Source organism: Bos mutus, chromosome 21 (genome assembly GCF_027580195.1).
Source record: "Bos mutus isolate GX-2022 chromosome 21, NWIPB_WYAK_1.1, whole genome shotgun sequence".
NCBI classification, from domain to species: domain Eukaryota; kingdom Metazoa; phylum Chordata; class Mammalia; order Artiodactyla; family Bovidae; genus Bos; species Bos mutus.
This window is the reverse complement of record NC_091637.1, coordinates 9,069,885-9,074,743: the sequence shown is the minus strand read 5'-3', so window position 1 is coordinate 9,074,743 and position 4,859 is coordinate 9,069,885. Positions and strand designations below refer to the sequence as shown.

The 4,859-nt window shown below is 46.3% G+C and overlaps 1 pseudogene; it reads right to left on the bottom strand.

The window, feature by feature from the left end:
• Positions 1 to 2,694: 2,694 nt before the first annotated feature.
• Positions 2,695 to 4,589, bottom strand: LOC102273594 (TAF5-like RNA polymerase II p300/CBP-associated factor-associated factor 65 kDa subunit 5L pseudogene; annotated as a pseudogene).
• Between the last annotated feature and the right edge of the window lie 270 nt (positions 4,590 to 4,859).

The following is a 4,859-nucleotide window of genomic DNA, read 5'->3' as shown; positions in this document are numbered from 1 at the left end:
GCAGCAGCAGAGAAGTAGTACTAATGATCCTATTTTCAAGAAAGTAATGGAGATGCAGACGTAGAGAATGGACTTGTGGACACAGCAGGGGAAGGAGATGGTAGGACAAATTGAGAAAGTAGCACTGACATATAAGACAGATAGCTAGTGGGAAACTGCTATATAACACAGGGAGCCCAGCCTGGCACTTTATGATAACTTAGAGTAGTGGGACAGGAGAGAGGTGGGAGGCTTTTGAGGGAGGGGATATACACACACACACACACACGTACATATATGCTGCTGCTGCTTCTAAGTCGTTTCAGTCGTGTCCGACTCTGTGCGACCCCATAGATGGCAGCCTACCAGGCTCCCCTGTCCCTGGGATTCTCCAGGCAAGAACACTGGAGTGGGCTGCCATTTCCTTCTCCAATGCATGAAAGTGAAAAGTGCAAGTGAAGTCGCTCAGTCCTGTCCGACTCCTAGCGACCCCATGGACTGTAGCCTAGTAGGCTCCTCCGTCCTTGGGATTTGCCAGGCAAGAGTACTGAAGTGGGTTGCCATTGCCTTCTCCTGTGTGTGTGTGTGTGTGTGTGTGTGTGTGTGTGTATATGTATATATAAAATCATGGCCAGTTCTCATTGTTGTGCAGCAGAAACCAATACAACACTGAAAACAATTACCCTCCAATTAAAACATAAATTAAGAAACCCATATGATCATCTCAACAGACACAGAAAAAGCTTTTGTCAAATGACACATTATACTAAAAAGTATTTACTTTGGTAATGTCTTTTATGAGATGCAATGCACATAACCTCTTAAATTGTTCAATTCAGTGTTTTTTAGCATATTCACAAAGTTTGTCATCATTATCCTGATCATTTATGGAACACATTCATCATCTCGAAACATAAACCTCATACACTTTAACTATCCCCTCTCTGCTAATCACCCATACCAGCAGTCCTAGGCAATCACTGTTCTGCTTTCTGTCTCCATAGATTAGCCCATTATTACACTCTGTTGGATTTAACTTGCTAATATTGTTTTGAGCACTTCTGCATCTGTATTCATAATAGATAACTATTATGTAGTGTTATTTTTTATTATGTCTTCATCTGTTTTGATATCTGGGCAATACTGGTCTTATCAAAAGAATATTGGCCATATAAAATTAATTTTTCAAATGTTTGGCAAACATTCAACTGTGAGACCATATCAGCTTGGACTTTTTGTTGGTGGTGATGAAAGTTTTTTGTTCCTAATTAAAACCTTTATTATATGACTATTCAGATTCTGTATTTTTTTTTTGAATTCAGCTTTGTTAGTTTTTGTTTTTCCAGGAATTTGTACATTTAAACTAAGTTTTTTATTTTCATACAGTTTTCATTGTCCCTTTAATTTTAGTAGAGTCAAAAGGAGTATCTGCTCTTTTCTCTGTCTTTGCATTGAATCTTTGCTTATTTTCTCTGTCAACATAATGAAATCTTTGCCATTTTGTTGATCTCTTAAAATGACCATTTTTGGTTTTATTGATTTTTATATTGTTTTTCTATTTTTTATTTCATTAATTTCTGCTCTAATCTTTTTATTTTCTTTTGGACATAGGCTTCACTTTTTAAAATTAATTTCTTAATTGAAGGGTTATTGATCTCTTAATGTAGACCTTTCTAGCTATAAAAATTCCTTAAGCATTATTTTTACTGAAATTCATAAGTTTTGGCATGTTGTGTCTTTATTTCATTAAAAGTAATTTATAGTTTCTCATTTCTTTTTTGGCATGTTATTTAGGAATGTGCTATTTTAATTTTCACATATTTATGAGTCTCCTCCATTTCTTTCTATTATTGACTTAAATTTTATTCCACTTTGGTTACAAGATCATAAACCTTTATTTTTTTGGAACTAAATACATATTAATAGAAAACAAAATACAAAAAATGTCTCTTCAGGAAACAGAAATATTTAATCCTTTTCCAACAAATCAGAAGTTGCTTCATCCTCAGAGCGCAGTTTTTGATGCGTGTGTTCATACTTAAGATATGTTTCACAGACTGTTCATTAAACTGCTATTGGAAAGCAGGAGGTAGAAGGGACCATTTCAGGAGAAAAAGACATTGGAAAAGCCACACCTCAGAATTATCTGGAAATTCAACACTTTCTATCTTACCACTTTTCACTTCCAATTATTTTCATTTCTTTACCACAATCTGCCCTTTCAGGGGATAGAACTGTTAATAGAGGTGCAATCCCCAAAATAATCTTTCTTTCCCACCATGCATGCAAGAGCCAAAAACTTTCTCGTGAAATCCACACACCCATTTCTAGAAACATCAGCTGCAATGATCTGTCACCCAGAAATTTCTCCTTTCTCCCAATTGACTGAGCAACCAAGTTCTCTGAATCCCCTGAACCTCAAATTTCCAGTATCATAGCCAGTGCCAGGAGAAAAACCTGAAAGATGAGAGCAGAGAAGGCTCTCTGCCAGTGCTGGGTTTCCTCTTCTTCACAATAAAGAATCCTAGTTCTCTGCAATCACAGAAAAGGAAAGACATTTGCCAGCATGACCCTGCCCCATTTCCTAATTCCCACTCCCGTATTCTTACCCTGATAGAGTCCCTTCCACTCAGTGACCCTGCAGCACTGCTCCTATGGAGGGCACCCAGCAAACATCCTCCTGCCCAGTGCAGCCCCAGTGAAGGAAGGTCGCCTTGGCGCCAGAGACTGGAAAGAGCCACAGGAGGACACAGAACTATTTCTGTGTTTCCAGATTTCATGTTCATTCCCATCACCACCCTTCGTCTCCCTGTCTTTCCACACTGGAGAAGGACTGAGAACAGGGTGGTGGGCTCGGGACATCTGTGGGTCTTTCACAGTCAGGCAGTGATTCCATCCGTCTGTCCTAAGGCTTGCGGTCTTGTGCCCTTTGCACGCACCAACTCATTACATCAAATATACAAATCGAGGTTCCTCATTTTCTTGTGTGATTCCGGCCACCAGCAGGAGGTTGCAGGCCATGAACTGCACGCTCAGCACATTGCTCATCTGGTGGGTGTAGACGCCCAGGAGCTCTCTGGATGAGCCGTCTGCCGGCGTGCGGCTGTGCGTGCCCTTGATGTCCCAGACACGCACTGAGTTGTCCATGGATGCTGACGCGGTTAGGCTGCTGTCCGGGCTGAAGGTGAGGCTGGTGATGTTGTCCGTGTGGCCCTGCAGCTCTTTGCAGAGGGTCCCGGAGGCCAGGTCCCAACAGCTTCAGCCGCTGGTCCTCGCCTGCGGACACCAGGTACTTACCGTTGGAGGAAAAGGCCAGGGAGTGCAAGGGGCTGCGGTGGCCGATGGAGAGCCTCACCGAGTTCCCCTGCTGGGTGCTCCACAGCCACACCGTCTTGTCGGTCGAGCCCGTGGCTAAGTAATTTGAATTGGGGTGGAACTTGACGCAGTCCACGTCTGCCAGGTGTCCGGCATAGATTCGAAGAGGATAAGTCCGATCAAATGACCAGAGGTGGGCCGTGCAGTCGTGGCACCCGCTGGTGAAGTACAGGCTGTGCGGGCTGATGTCCAGGTCCCACAAGGGGCAGGCGTGGCCCTGGTACTGCACAGTGTTGGTGAAGGTGCCCAGGTCCCAATACCTGATGGATGTGTCTTCAGAGCAGGAGAGCAGCGCAGAGCTGTCCAGAAGGAACCTGGTGCCGTACACCGGCCCACAGTGTCCCCGCAGGACTTTCATCTCCAGAACTGCGCTGTCGTCCTCTTCCTCCTCCGGGACATCACCAGCCAAGTGGATGTGAGATGCGTCGACTTGAGGCGGTTGGGATTTTAACTTCTTGGAACACGCACTCCACAGTTTTATACAGGAGTTGTCAAAGCCCGTGGCAAGCAGCCTGCTGTCTGGGGAGACCTCCGCCGTGTTCAGCAGCTGCTTCGTGTTGTAGAAAGCGTAGAAGCAGATGGTGGTGAGGGACTGGGGGCTGTCCCAGATGCGCTTGATGCTCTCCCGCAGGGCCTCCAGCGCCTCCTCGTTCCGCAGGACAGGTTTTGGCACATCAGTGGGCTCTAGGCCGCTGGAGGAGCCACCGCTGGCGTAGAGCTGGTAGTTCATCCTCTTGGCGGGCCGCAAACTGGGCACGATGTGCCAGGCCACGACTCTGCCCAGCGCAGTGTCGTCTCTCTGGGGGCAGCGGCGAAAGGAATAGCAGCTTGTCTTCCGGTCGACAGACCACGTACTTGTTGTCCAGGAAGCCCTGCAGCCGGAAGTTACACGTAAACAGGATATCCTTACTGGTCCGCATGGTCCGCAGCTGCTCGATGACGTCATCGGCACTGGCCTCCTCACTTCACGGCTCTGCCAGGTGTCAGAGTCGGTGAGAAAATTCCACAGCCTTCCTATTGTACTTCATATTGCTGGGGCTCTCCCTCGCAAGAGGGTACAGACACTGTGAAGGCACAACCAGATTCTGACTGGGCTGCAAGGCTGGCTGCCATCTCCTGAGCTTTCTGCAACCAGCGCAGACCCTGCTTCAGCCGGCAAGGCACATCCTAGTACTGGCGACGTTTGAGATCCAGGACGCGGCCGTCTGGATCTGCTCCGTGAGCACTTGTGTCATGACTGAAGATCCCAGGCGGCTCCTGCTTCCCCTACTGCTGCTGCCGCCGCCAGGGTTTCGCAATGCCCCGTGCCCATCAGCCCCCTCAGAGTCTCCAGGGCAGCTGAGAGATGACTGACTGAGGTGACTAGCTGACTCAGAGCCACTTCGGGCTGAGCCAGGCCCTCATAAACATTTATAGTCTTTCAGTTCTGTTAAATATATTAAATTTTGTTCTATGGCCTATCCTGGAGAATTCTCTTTGTGCACTTGAGAAGAGTATATATTCTA